Raw genomic sequence first — 12,792 nt, 5'->3', positions numbered from 1 at the left:
TTTAAAATAACCAGATGGTGTCACAAACCTTCCAATAGATTAGAATAAAACCCAAAGCCCCAACTGTGGCCCTTGAAGCTCTGGTGGCTGTGACCCAGGGTACCTCTCCCTCCTCATCTTGCAACAGCCCCCCAACACACACACACACTGCCCGCTTAGCTATCTCTTCTCTCGTTCCCAGCTTAGGGCCTCGCTGATTGGAATGTCATGACCATGAGGACAACAGCTTTGCCCTGTCAGCTGTTATATCTTCAATGCTGGCATTTGACAAGTAACTGAATGAATTTTTGTTAGTGAATTGTGGTTTTTTAATTCACAGACATTGTTTCATTAGGGAAATTAGAGTGGGAGGTAGCTCTGGGAAAACAGCTCGGTGATGTTGTATTTCACTCCTCCACATCACTAGGTTTTGAGGTTCTTCCTTCTTCGCTCTAGGGACATACAAAGAGCACCGTTTCTAAAAGGAAAGTGTATACCCATTGAGGAAAGGAACGCAGATCCCCTCTACCACTGTTCATATCCACCTTGGATTAGCCTAGGGTCCCCAACCTGCTGGGGAAGAGTTTTCACTGGTTTCTTAGTGTGGAAACTCAGAAGATGGACATCAGAGCCCACTGTGGAGGGAAGTGTCTCACAAAAGTGAGTCCCAAAGCAGAAGTTAAGGTGCTTTCCCATCCAGCAAACAGCAACATAAATAACTCTTTCTCCTGTCAGCTGGGTTAAGGATTTGGCAAGGAAAGGATAAGGTTTTGGGGTGAGGCAGAACAGGGAGAAAGATTGATGTTTTCATTGTGGTTTGCTTTGGTTTTGAAAGAGGTTGCTTGCCAAAGATGCGCCGGTGATCATCTCAACATGTTGGGTAATTTGGGGACTCTGAAGCACGGCCGGAATTGCCTGGAGTCTGGATTGAAGTGACTCCCACTTGCTCTGCTCCGCCTCATGCACTCCTTGATCCAGCAAGCCACCCTCCCCTCCCCTGTCACTGTGTGCCTCTCATAGTCTGTGGATCTGAAATTTTACTCAGTGGCTGCATCTGTACAGACCGCCTCTGTACAAAAGTTATGATTTTTATCTGCTGAAATATATAAAAGCAGCTGAATTTAGTTCTCATTAGAGAATAAGTTTTCCATTGTCCTTAGAGCTGCTTTCTATCTTTAAAAAAGCCTAAGTTGAACTTTTTCTGTCACGGAGGCAGATTCATGGTCAGCCTGTAAAGCTGCAGATTCAGTTATGTCTTTGTCTGGCTTCTTCCAATGTCCTGGGCGTGACCAGGAATGTGTTCACATGTCACATGTTCTTGTAACATTGGAGAAAATAAGCTATATTAACTGTCAACGTGAAAAGTGAAAGTGTTAGTGGCTCAGTTGTGTGCAACTCTCTGTGACCCCAAGGACTATAGCCCACCAGGCTCCTTTGTCCATGGAATTCGTCAGGCAAGAATGCTGGAGTGGGTTGCCATTCCCTTCTCCAGGGGATCTTCCTGACCCAGGGATCGAACCTGGGTCTCCTGCATTGCAGGCAGATTCTTTAGCATCTGAGCCACCAGGGAAGAAATCCATCAAAAACGCTTTTTCCGCTTCAGCTTGCCCTCTGTCGACTTCTTGCACCTGCGTTAGAGGTGGCAGCCATCACTTTGGGGTCCAACAGAGGGAGAGTTGGATTGCACATACGTGGGATTCCAGTCTTTTCCTGTAGAAATAAGTCATGCTAAGTTATGTTGTCCAGTGTGGCTTTTATGAATATCCCTATGGTCTACCATGCTTCTTCACCTGACATTGTAAAACAGAAGTGCCTAAAACCAAAATCTGTAAAGGAGGAGAAACAGGTTTGAAATGTACACACCCAGAAGCTAGTCTGTGTACAATTTGTACAATGATCAGATCTTTAATATTGTAAGTAGAAGATTTAGGAGGAGTCGCAGGTGGTGCAGTGGTAAAGAATCTGCCTGCCAATGAAGGAGACGCAGGAGACTAAGGTTTGATCCCTGGATCGGGAAGATCATCTGGAGGAGGAAATGGCAACCCACTGCAGGATTCTTGCCTGGAGAATCCCGTGGACAGAGTAGCCTGGTGGGCTACAGTCCACGGGGTTGCAAAGAGTCAGAGACAGCTGAGCAACCAACCACGAGCATGAGAAAGTTTAGTTCTTATTGCTGCTGGGCCAGAGTGGAGGTTCATCCCATCAGAGATGAATTAAAACTCATAATGGGCCACCACAACAGGGACCTCTATGATAGATAGATGTCTATGATATCTCTGTCTATGACATCTATGATAGATATCTAGATAGGTAACTTCAGATTACAGTATTTAAAGTAATTATTACCTTAAAAGGAGAAGGCAATGGCACCCCACTCCAGTGTTCTTGCCTGGAGAATCCCAGGGACGGGGGAGCCTGGTGGGCTGCCATCTATGGGGTTGCACAGAGTTGGACACAACTGAAGTGACTTAGCAGCAGCAGCAACATTACCTTAAAATCTCGAATTGCTCCTGAGACAAAAACTTAATAGAAGTTTCCCTAAATTTAACAATAATCCTGAACTTATGGCATTACTGATAGCGAGTTGCTTTCTTCTATTTGATACTATAAGAATTATTTTTATGTAAAAAGTGTACCACCAAAAATATAGGAAAAATAATGGTGAGTCAACTAATATTTATTATTTATTATATATATATTTATTTATATAAACATATTTATTATTTATATTATAATTATAATAATATATCATAAATTACATTATTTACATAATGTAAAGCATTCTTTAATGCTGTGTCTCTGAATTTTGTGATATTTGTGAGCTTTTGGTTTTTATTGAGATATAATTGACAAATAACATTATATTGGTTTCAAGTTTACAACATAATGATTTGATATTTGTATATATTGTGAGATGATCTCAACACACCTAGTTAACATTCATCACATAATTACACATTTCCTTGTGATGAGAACTTTTAGGATCTACTCTCTCAGCTACTTTCAAATAAACCATACAGTATTGTTAACTACAGTCACCACGCTGTACATTTCATGCCTGGACCTATTTGTCTTATAACTGGAATTTTGTGCCTTTTGACCCCCTTTACCTGTTTCACCCATCCCCAAGCCCTCCTTCTGGCAGCCATCAATCTCTTCTTTGTATCTATGAGTTTGTTCTCTATTAGATTCTAGCTCTGAGTGAGATCATATGGTATTGTTTTTCTCTGACTTATTTCACTTAGCATAGTGCCCTCAAGGTCCATCTGTGATGTATCAAATGGCAAGGTTCCCCTTTTTATGGCTGAATAGTATTCCATTGTATGCATGTGTTTCTTTATCCATTCATCCGTCAGTGGACACTTAGCTTGTTTCTCTGTCTTGGCTCTCGTCAATAATGCTGCGGTGAACGTGTGAATGCAGGTATCTTTTTCCGTTCGTTTTTTTATTTTCTTTAAAAAAAAAAAACAAACCAGAATTTGCCGGATTGCCGGATCCTATAATAGTTTTATTTTTAATTTTTTGAGGAACCTCTTTATGCTTTTCCTTAGTGGCTGTACCAGTTTATGTTCCCACCAACAGAACACAAGGGCTCCCTTTTCTCTCTATTCTCCCCAGCATTTACTGTTTCTGTTGCTTTGATGAAAACCATTCTGACAGATGTGAAGTGACGCCTCACTGTGGTTTAGATTTGCATGTCACTGGAGGTGAGTGGTGGTGAGTACCTTTTCACATACCTACCGGCCATCTGCATGTCTTCTCTGGAAAAATGTCTATTCACATCCTCTGCCGGGTTTTTAATCAAATCGTGTGGTGGGTGTTTTTTTTTTTGGCTGTTGAGTTGTATGAGTTATTCATATATTTTGACTACTAACCCCTTATCAGATATATGATTTCCAAGTATTTTCTCCCACATGGTAGGTTGCCTTTTCATTTTGTTGATGATTTTCTTTGTTGTGCAGAGCTTTTTAGTTTGTAGTACTCTCAGTTGTTAATTTTTTGCTTCTTTTACTATTGCTTTTGGCGTCTGTCAGCTTTTAAAAATGAGAAATAGGATGGGAAATGAAATCACAACCAAAGCCATCGCTTGTGTCCCCCTCCTGCCTACCGGTTAGGGTGCTGCTGTCTGGGATGGACAGAAACAGAAGGAACACCTCCTGCAGGAAGCTTTCTATAAGCCTGTGAGAATGTGCTGCTGCTGTATGCTCTACTCGCCACCCATCAGAAAGGGAGGGAAGAAAAAATCAAAACAGGCGAAACTGGAGAGAGAAGGAAGGTGTACAGAAATTCAAGCCAAACAGGTGAGAGTGGGAAGGAGAAAGATGAAGACCCAGCAATAGCTGCTAACTAGAAAGAGATACATAAAGCAAAATATTAGGAGAATGTAGAGTAAAGCAGACTAAACATTTCACAAGTTTTTTTCCCAGCTCTTTGCCAGGCCTTTCCCAGATGGTTACTGAACCATTTGTTTAAATTAAGTCTTGCTTAAATTATAAGGAGCTAAGCTAATTTCCAGTGTCAAGAATTCTTGGAACAGAGCCATGGGAGGTGGAAGAACATAGAGTGCTGTCGGGTGGGGACGTGGCTACACGTGTGCCCGCTGAGGACTTCCAGATCCTCCTGGGATTCACCCCTGTTTAAAACGATAGTCACCCTCCCAAAGCCTGCACTCTATCCCAGTGGTAGTGCTGAAGCCCAGGCCCCATGAAATGTGCAGTGTCTGTAGTGGGAAACTTCTTTTTTAAAATTCCCTGAAATGAATGTATTAGAGGAAAAGTGAACAGTGGGGTGGTAGCCCACTGGGTGGTTTCTCCCCCCACTTCCTTTTGATTATAGTTCTTGGAGTCAAGATAATTTTTCAAACAAAAAAAGAAACTTACAGGATTCAAAATTCAGATAAAGTTGATTTTCTTATAGTTAGGGGTCTGAAATGGTTATATATAACAGTAAGAATTCCTTAACATTACAGACTAGAGTCCTACATGTTTACAGTTATGGCAGCAGGTCTGAGATGCACTATCAAAGAAGAGGAAAGAAAACAGGCTTGAAAAGGGCAGAGATCATAGGGTCTTGTCTGAGCATCCATAAAAGAGAAGCGCCTGCCAGATAAGTACAAATTGTCCACTTCCTCCTCGCAAAACTCCCAGCTCCTTTGCCCCCTGAAAAAGGCTCCTGGGACTCTCCAAGTCCTCCCCCAGCATCTCCAGCTAAGCCAAGTTCTCCGTCAGTTGCCTTCCTTCACAACCCTCTGCCCCAGCTAGGTCTTTCAGAAACACTTAGAGGCTGCCGCCAAGCTAGTTTTCTTTTTAACTTTCCATTTTTACCGAGTGGTAAATTAGGAGCTGGGAACAGTCCCAACTTAACTTTCCTAATACTGTCACTAAGTGGCCACGGGTAATTGCTTGAAAGCTGCGGCCGCCAGATGACAGTCGGAACAGAACAGCTCGTAGTGGCTGGCAAGCCTCAGAAGGGTCAGCCGTCCGGTGCCACTCCACGGCCAATTACTTGCATGCCTTACTGAACCTAAGATGGGGAAAAACCAAGCCTCTCGGACCTGGGAAATTTGGATCAGAACTACCTGAACAGCTTCTCTGCCGGCTTTTCTAGGCTAAAGGGATGAGGATTTTAATTGTTGAATGCTAATGATGATGATGTCTAACAGAAAATTACTTGCCCATGTACACATCAAATTGGATCAGTTACTGGAGACTATTCGCCTGATGCCAATGACATTGAGAGTATCTCAGTGCCATAGGTGTGAGCATTTCCACTCTTTCAGTTCCTGCAGGGCATATAAAGGCAGTGAGGCGTGTTGAAGGGGAGTTGAACCCAGTTCCAGGCCTGCTTCAGTAGCCTCCCAGCAAACAGTCTTAAGCTACTCCCTCCCTGGGATCCTCAATCCACCTGCCAGTGAAAGAAGGAAGACGTACCTGCTGTATTTACTCGAAAGGGTAGTTACAGAGATTGTGATTAATGCTGTGAAAGGATTTTGAAATTTCCTGTACAAATGTAAATAGAGCATATTATACAAATGAATGATTCTCTCCCCCAGCACCTCTCATTACTGGGATCTCTGTCCCCAGACCCCACTGAAGCTGCCATCTGTGGTTTCCCCATGGGCATTTCAGCTCATCCTGAGCCCTGGTGTTGAATGCCTTAGGTTTTGTCATTGAGGAGATTCTTTCACATAAGTAAAAGTCAAATTTGCAAAGTCTTTTAAGACTGAAGGAACGTCAGGAGTCTTCTATTTGTCACAGGATTGACCTGAACCTCAACCAGCTCATACAAAGGCACTGTGATTGACAAGCATGTGGTATAACAGGAGTGATGGAGGTAACGCTCAGAAAGCCTCAGCCAGCCTGTGAAGTTTTCATCAGTTCTCTCAGCTTTCAATCTGCAGTGCTAATGAAGTAAATAGCAGAGGAGTGCACTAACCTGGTGAAATATTGTCATTTCCTACCCTGTGGATAGATCTTTCCTGAGCTACGTACTTCTTCCTATTAGGTTGTTATCAAGCCCAGTTGTAGTTTTCTGTTACATTCTATCTTAATTTGTTTAGTTGGTCTTAAGCTTTCCTAGCAAAAGGGCATCTTTTCCCCCCTAGAATTGTATTTTCAATATTGGAAAAAGTATTACTTTTTGGGATCAATAAAAAAGTAATTGCCAACAGTAGGAAAACAGACCTCAGAGCTTTCAAATGGGAGAAACTGAGGAATTAGTGAACAAAAAAACCTTGTTTCTGCATTTGTTCCTTCCAATTATAAAAGTAATCCATGCTTATTGTAAAAAAGTATACAAAGAATACAGAAAGTCAAAAGAGAGAGGAAAACACTGTTAACACACAGGCACTTTCCTTTCAGTATTTTTTTCCCCAGTGCATTTTCTGTCTCTCACATCATTTATTTGGTCAATTTTTATGGCACCTATATGCCAGGCCACCATGCTGGGGCAGGCACTTTCTTGGAACAGGATAGTAAAGTCACTCAGTTGTGTCCGACTCTTTACGACCCCGTGGACTGTAGCCTACCAGGCTCCTCCGTCCATGGTTTTTCCAGGCAAGAGTACTGGAGTGGGGTGCCATTTCCTTCTCTAGGAGATCTTCCTGACACAGGAATTGAACCCAGGTCTCCCACATTGTAGGCAGACGCTTTACTGTCTGAGCCACCAGGGAAGATATAGTCTTACCCAATTTTATATCTGCTTGCTTCACTAGTCACAAAACTCCTCCAAGATGTTTTCTTTACCCATCTTGTCTGTAAAATTGTGTTCAGTTGTCTTCTGATGTGGATTGTTAATAACAATCATGTTATTCTCTAAGTCAGATAAGAATCACTGTCCATTTGCTACTTAACAATAAAACTACAATCATCCTTATGTAGCTCATCCGTGGTGGAAAGTGAGTGAAGTCGCTCAGTCGTGTCCGACTCTTTGCGACCCCATGGACTGTAGCCTACCATGCTCCTCCGTCCATGGGATTTTCCAGGCAAGAGTACTGGAGTGGGGTGCCATTTCCTTCTCCAGAGGATCTTCCCAACCCAGGGATTGAACCTGGATCTCCTGCATTGTAGGCAGATGCTTTACCATCTGAGCCACCAGGGAGACACCCATGAATTCTGAAAATTACCATCGCCTTCACCTATCAGATTTTAGAAAGAAGCAAGTATCCCTTGATTCTGTCATAAACTTAGGAATAGACTTTGGGGCTTGTCCTTTAAAGCTATGAGTCCAGGAAAATGTTAGCAGGCCCAGCTGGTTCATCTCTTTATGGTTAAAAGAGAGAGAGAATGAATGAATGTCACCATTTTTATCGTTGCTCACATGGACTGGAATTGTTTCAGCATCTGCTCAGCACCAAAGTCTCTGAGGTTTTGAGGGATCAGCTTTCCTACTAGAACATCCCTGCAGATGGGGACTCAGAGGAGAGAATGAAAGAGAAGTATTTTTCCTCTCAATTATTTAAATTTAAGAATAGTGGTACAGATAAAACTGCAGCATCAATAGAAATGTCTCTCCCACGATGTAGCAAGTCCCCCAGCCTCAGTCAACTTCCCACTGACTCATGTGGCCTCCCCAGCCACAGAGGGGATCTCCCTGTTTCTCTTTGTGCCCAGGCTTCTCTCCAACCCTTAATGAAATGGTCTAAGCATTTGTATACAGTCAAGCTCTGAGTACCTACTATGTTCCCAGCGGGGAAGGCTCAAAAGGAAGGAAGTAGGAGGCATATAAAGACTTTGTGATTCATCCTGGGAAATTTCAAAAACTTTCTCACTTCTCAGCAATATTTTCTAAGTTTTTCTCTCTCTTTCTTTAAGCACAAAGGGACATTTTCAGATTGGTTTTTCAAAAATGAGTTAGATATTTTTCATAACAGAAGTCAGTGAATGCATTTAAGTGTTGAGATTAAAATTGCCCATGTTTAGATGATTCCTGCTAAAGTTTTTGAGAGGTTTATTGGCTTCTGTCACTCATTTTAGTTCAGGATGGTGATTGTTAAATGCTCATAAGGCAAAGGTCTTTTTCCCTGAGAAACAGTCATTAGAAATTAGGTGTGGCTCTATGGGCATACATGCGTAAACACATACACACAAGTACATGCCAAAGAAAAACAAAGCTGGACAGTAGTTGAAGAGGAAAAAACATTTTATTCAGGGCTATTGCAAGAGGAGGAAAGAGATCTCAGTATAGAACCAAAGCTCAATTCAAATATAGTGTGGGCAAGTGGAGATTTATAGCCAAGGAGCAGGATGGGGGTCAGTGGATGGAAATTACTAAGAGAAAATATCAGGGGAATGGGGATTTTTGGCCAAACAAGATTCTTGCTGAAGACAGTCCAGGAGGATCAGATGTCACCTGGGAGATGGTGGGAGCTGAGGAACCTGCTCAGATATGGAGGAGGAAAGACTCACTGAATTGACTTCATTTTTCTTGTAATTAGATTTTATAAGGAAGTTCATAGATGAGTCTAGGAGATTCAGGAGACTGACTAAAGTTTGGTCAAGCAAAAGCATCTTTGTTAATACATACACACGCATATGTATCTGTACACAAATACACACAGGTATATGTATGTATATATACTTATATATATTTTTTCTTTATGATAAAATGTAATGGATTCTTAAAATTTCAAATCTTTAGTAAGAATCTAGGGCAGCACTTCCCTTGGGTGAGTCCGTGGACCATCTGCCTAAGAATAACCTGGGAAGATTTTTTAAAAATACAGATTCAGGGGTTGTAGTTCCCCTAGATAATCTGACTTAGTGGGACATGAGGATCTGTATTTTAAACATGCTCACCAGATCCTTTTCATGCCTAGTTGCATTTGATAACTGTCCAGTGCAGTATATTTGACCTGTCTTGAAAAAAAAACACAAAGCCATACACAATACTTATTTTATAATATGATAGTGTCCCATGGCTACCACGAGATTACTTTCATATTCCAGGTACAGGGATTGGTGCTTCCCTATATTATCCTGAATCACACACAAGTTTATTGAGAACTTTTTAGCTTCAGGAGAAATGTTTCTTTTAAAAATTAGTAAATAAATAGTTTTTATTAGAGCACACCTCACTTTCTTTACTTCATTTTCTTTCTTTTGATGAGGTCCATAAAGTTGAGTTGCATTAGACTAAAAAATTATCAAATACATAGCCCAGAAGTAACACTGAAAATGATAGAAAGGACATTGTTAAACACAGAAGACTGGAGTGGAATGCAGTTTTGATAGGGGAGCTAGTAGTCTGTCTTTTCATGCAGAGTCTTAACAGATTCTTTTTGTGATGTTGATAGTATGCCCAGTAAATGCCTCAATATACATGTTTTTCCTTGTTCATTTCATTAATGAAACAGTGTAACTGTACTGATTTCTATTGTTAGAAGTCTTAGCATTTTTTACATCTAAGGTGGAGTAATTTGCAAATTGATTCATTCTTATATGTAAGCTGTGTTTCAGAGATCAGTCTCAGGGTGTGGTCTTTACTTTTTTTGAAGATAAACCAATTTGCTCAAGGTTTGGACATAGAATTGGTAGTGGACTTAGGATTAGAATCCTTAGTTGATTGTTCAGTCTTTTAATCACATGCAAACAACATGACTTAGGTCTGAGATATAGCTGCCACCCGCCATTCTTACTGTGATGTCAGTGCATTTAAGAATATATGGAAACAATTGCCATATACCAGTTTCCTGTGAACCACAATAATTCTTACGTAGAAATTATATTTAAAAGGTTTAGTAAGCCTTGGTTTTAAGTGTTTGATCTCACCTTTTGGGTTATAAAAGCATAGATTTTTGAGTTGGTGTGGTTTTAAAGGCTCTTTATATCTCCCTGCAGAGTCTTACTTGTTTTGAGAACATCTGCTATGAATGTGGGCTTCCCTTGTGGCTCAGCTGGTAAAGAATCCACCTGCAGTGAAGGAGTCCTGGGTTCAATCCCTGGGTTGGGAAGATCCCCTGGAGAAGGGAAAGGCCACCCACTCTAGTATTCTGGCCTAGAGAATTCCATGGACTGAATAGTCCATGGGGTCACAAAGAGTCAGACACCACTGGGCTTCCCAGATGGCGCTAGTGGTAAAGAACTCATCTGCCAATTCAGGAAACATATGAGACACAGGTTTGATCACCGTGTCAGGAAGATCCGCTGGAGAAGGGCATGGCAATCCACTCCAGTATTCTTGCCTGGAGAATCCCATTGACAGAGGAGCCTTGCTGACTGGTCATTGCATCACAGGGTTGGACACAACTAAAGCACCTTAGCACACACACACTATGAGCGTAGCGCAAAGGGAGGCTGTCCAGGTGCACAGGTCCCGGCAGTTTCTCCCCACCGAAACAGAAGCCTGGAATCTGTTTAATAACCAAAGTTTCTAAGGTTCTCAACCAATAATGCCCCAGCTAAAACTGAAGCATGAGAAAAACGAAACAACATTCCTTTTATCTATCCAGACACCTAACTTAATGGTCACTGAATGATTTGCTGTTGATAGACATGAAATGTCTCTGGGACATTGACTCATCATTCACTCAACAAACATTTATTCAATATCTGTCATATACCAGCATCTGGTCCAGGCAGTTGGGATACATCAGGGAACAGAGATCCCTTGTCTCACAGATCTTTTTATTCTGTTAAACTTTCAAGCATGCTAGGCTGTTTGGATGTATCAATACCATATAGGTATTTTGTTGGTCTGTGATTTGCAAACTGGTAACCAGAGGTTCTGTTCAGCTCACAGATAATTTCTGAGGTTAGCTAAGTGGATTTTTTTTTAGTTAGTTTGAGTACTTTAAAAGCTGTGTACCCTCCAAAAGACACATGCCTGCACCATTTCTTACTGTTCCCACTTCATCAGCTGCTCTCATACCTTCCCTGCCTGGCCCCAGAAGGCATTGGAGTTTGTGTGCCCCGGCTTTTAGCATGTCTGTGCTTGGCATTGGTACCTCTTATTCATCTAGAATTGTCAGAATAAACTCTCTTCTCTTACCTGAAAGAATTCGGATGCTTTGTATGTGTTTAGAACTCTAACTAAAATGTCAGGCCTTTCGTGGGAAGTCAGCTCACATGAGATTGTGAGTTCAAAATGGCAGTGGCTTACATGGCTAACAATAGCTGAGATGTTCCTAAAACTCACCGTGCCACTCCATTCCCTTACATTGGAAAGTAAAGTTGGTCTTCTTTCTGTTGGCAAAATTATATATGGTGGTTACAGGAGAAATGAGTCTGTGCATCTGTTTTTTAGTAAGCTCTTATTCTTACAACTGTCAGCTTGTGGCACTATTTGGACTACTACCCTCATGGTGTCCTTTTCAAACAGAATGCTTCTCCCCAGCCCCACCCTGTAAATCCTCTATCTAGTCAGTCCAACTCATTCTTCCATGAGGGTTTCCATCTCCACCTTAAAGCAATTTATTCTATTCTAATTCTTGTCAATTTCTCCTCCTCTGAACTCACAACGCACTTAGGGTAGTTGATACACCCACTCATTTACTTGCGCAGCATTTATTAATTGACTGCTCTTCTCTGCTCCAGTCACTAGAGCTGATACCTTCTGCTATAGTCTGAATGTTTGTGTCCCCCCAAAATTCATTTGTTGAAATCCTAACCCTAAGGGTGTGGTATTAGGAGGTGGGGCCTTTGGGAGGTGATTGGTTCATGGAAGTGGAGCCGTCATGATAGAAATTAGTGCCCTTATGAAAGAGTCCCCAGCTCTAGTGTCTGACAGATCCTGGGTGTACGGGGACAACTTACCTCCAGGTTTGGGTCATCAGTAAGGACTGTAGCAGAGTGTGCCCATCATTAAAGCTGAGAAACTTGAGTGGTCTAACTAGTCACCATGTTTTGATTACCCTGGCCCTCACACTATTCCTTTAGCATTAGTCTTGGAAATTTCCAAAATACGTCACCACGTCCAGTGAAGGCTGTCCCCTTGCTGATCCTCCTCTGAAGCACTGTTTTCATCATTGATTATTACCATCTGTCTTCATCACCTTTCAGTGTCACAGCACTCACAGTGGGATGGTCTTACAGCTCTCTGGAAGATAAACCTCAGGGAGATCTCAAGTGCACTTTGATCAAAGAAGCAGAATGTTCAGCCCTTGGTGATCACTTGATAAATACTAATTGACTACCTGGCTGTGGAAAATTATTTCTTTCCATCTTACCCTGGAGATGGGAGAGGACTGGAGTGTAGGGACACAGATTTCTGTCTCCCAAGGCAGAGGAAGTTGTTTCACCTTAAGATGTCATTAAAGAAGTTGGGAGAAGTAGAGAGTTAACTATTTCTTGGGACCTTCTTTAATCTCACGATCAA

At 41.8% G+C, this 12,792-nt stretch overlaps 1 non-coding gene across 1 annotated transcript; it reads right to left on the bottom strand.

The window, feature by feature from the left end:
- Positions 1-7,506: 7,506 nt before the first annotated feature.
- Positions 7,507-7,578, bottom strand: TRNAC-ACA (transfer RNA cysteine (anticodon ACA)). Its single transcript has one exon. It is a non-coding gene; the product is annotated as a tRNA-Cys (tRNA).
- Between the last annotated feature and the right edge of the window lie 5,214 nt (positions 7,579-12,792).

The sequence above is a fragment of the Ovis canadensis genome, chromosome 4 (genome assembly GCF_042477335.2).
Source record: "Ovis canadensis isolate MfBH-ARS-UI-01 breed Bighorn chromosome 4, ARS-UI_OviCan_v2, whole genome shotgun sequence".
Lineage (NCBI taxonomy): Eukaryota > Metazoa > Chordata > Mammalia > Artiodactyla > Bovidae > Ovis > Ovis canadensis.
This window is presented reverse-complemented; position numbering and strand designations above follow the sequence as displayed.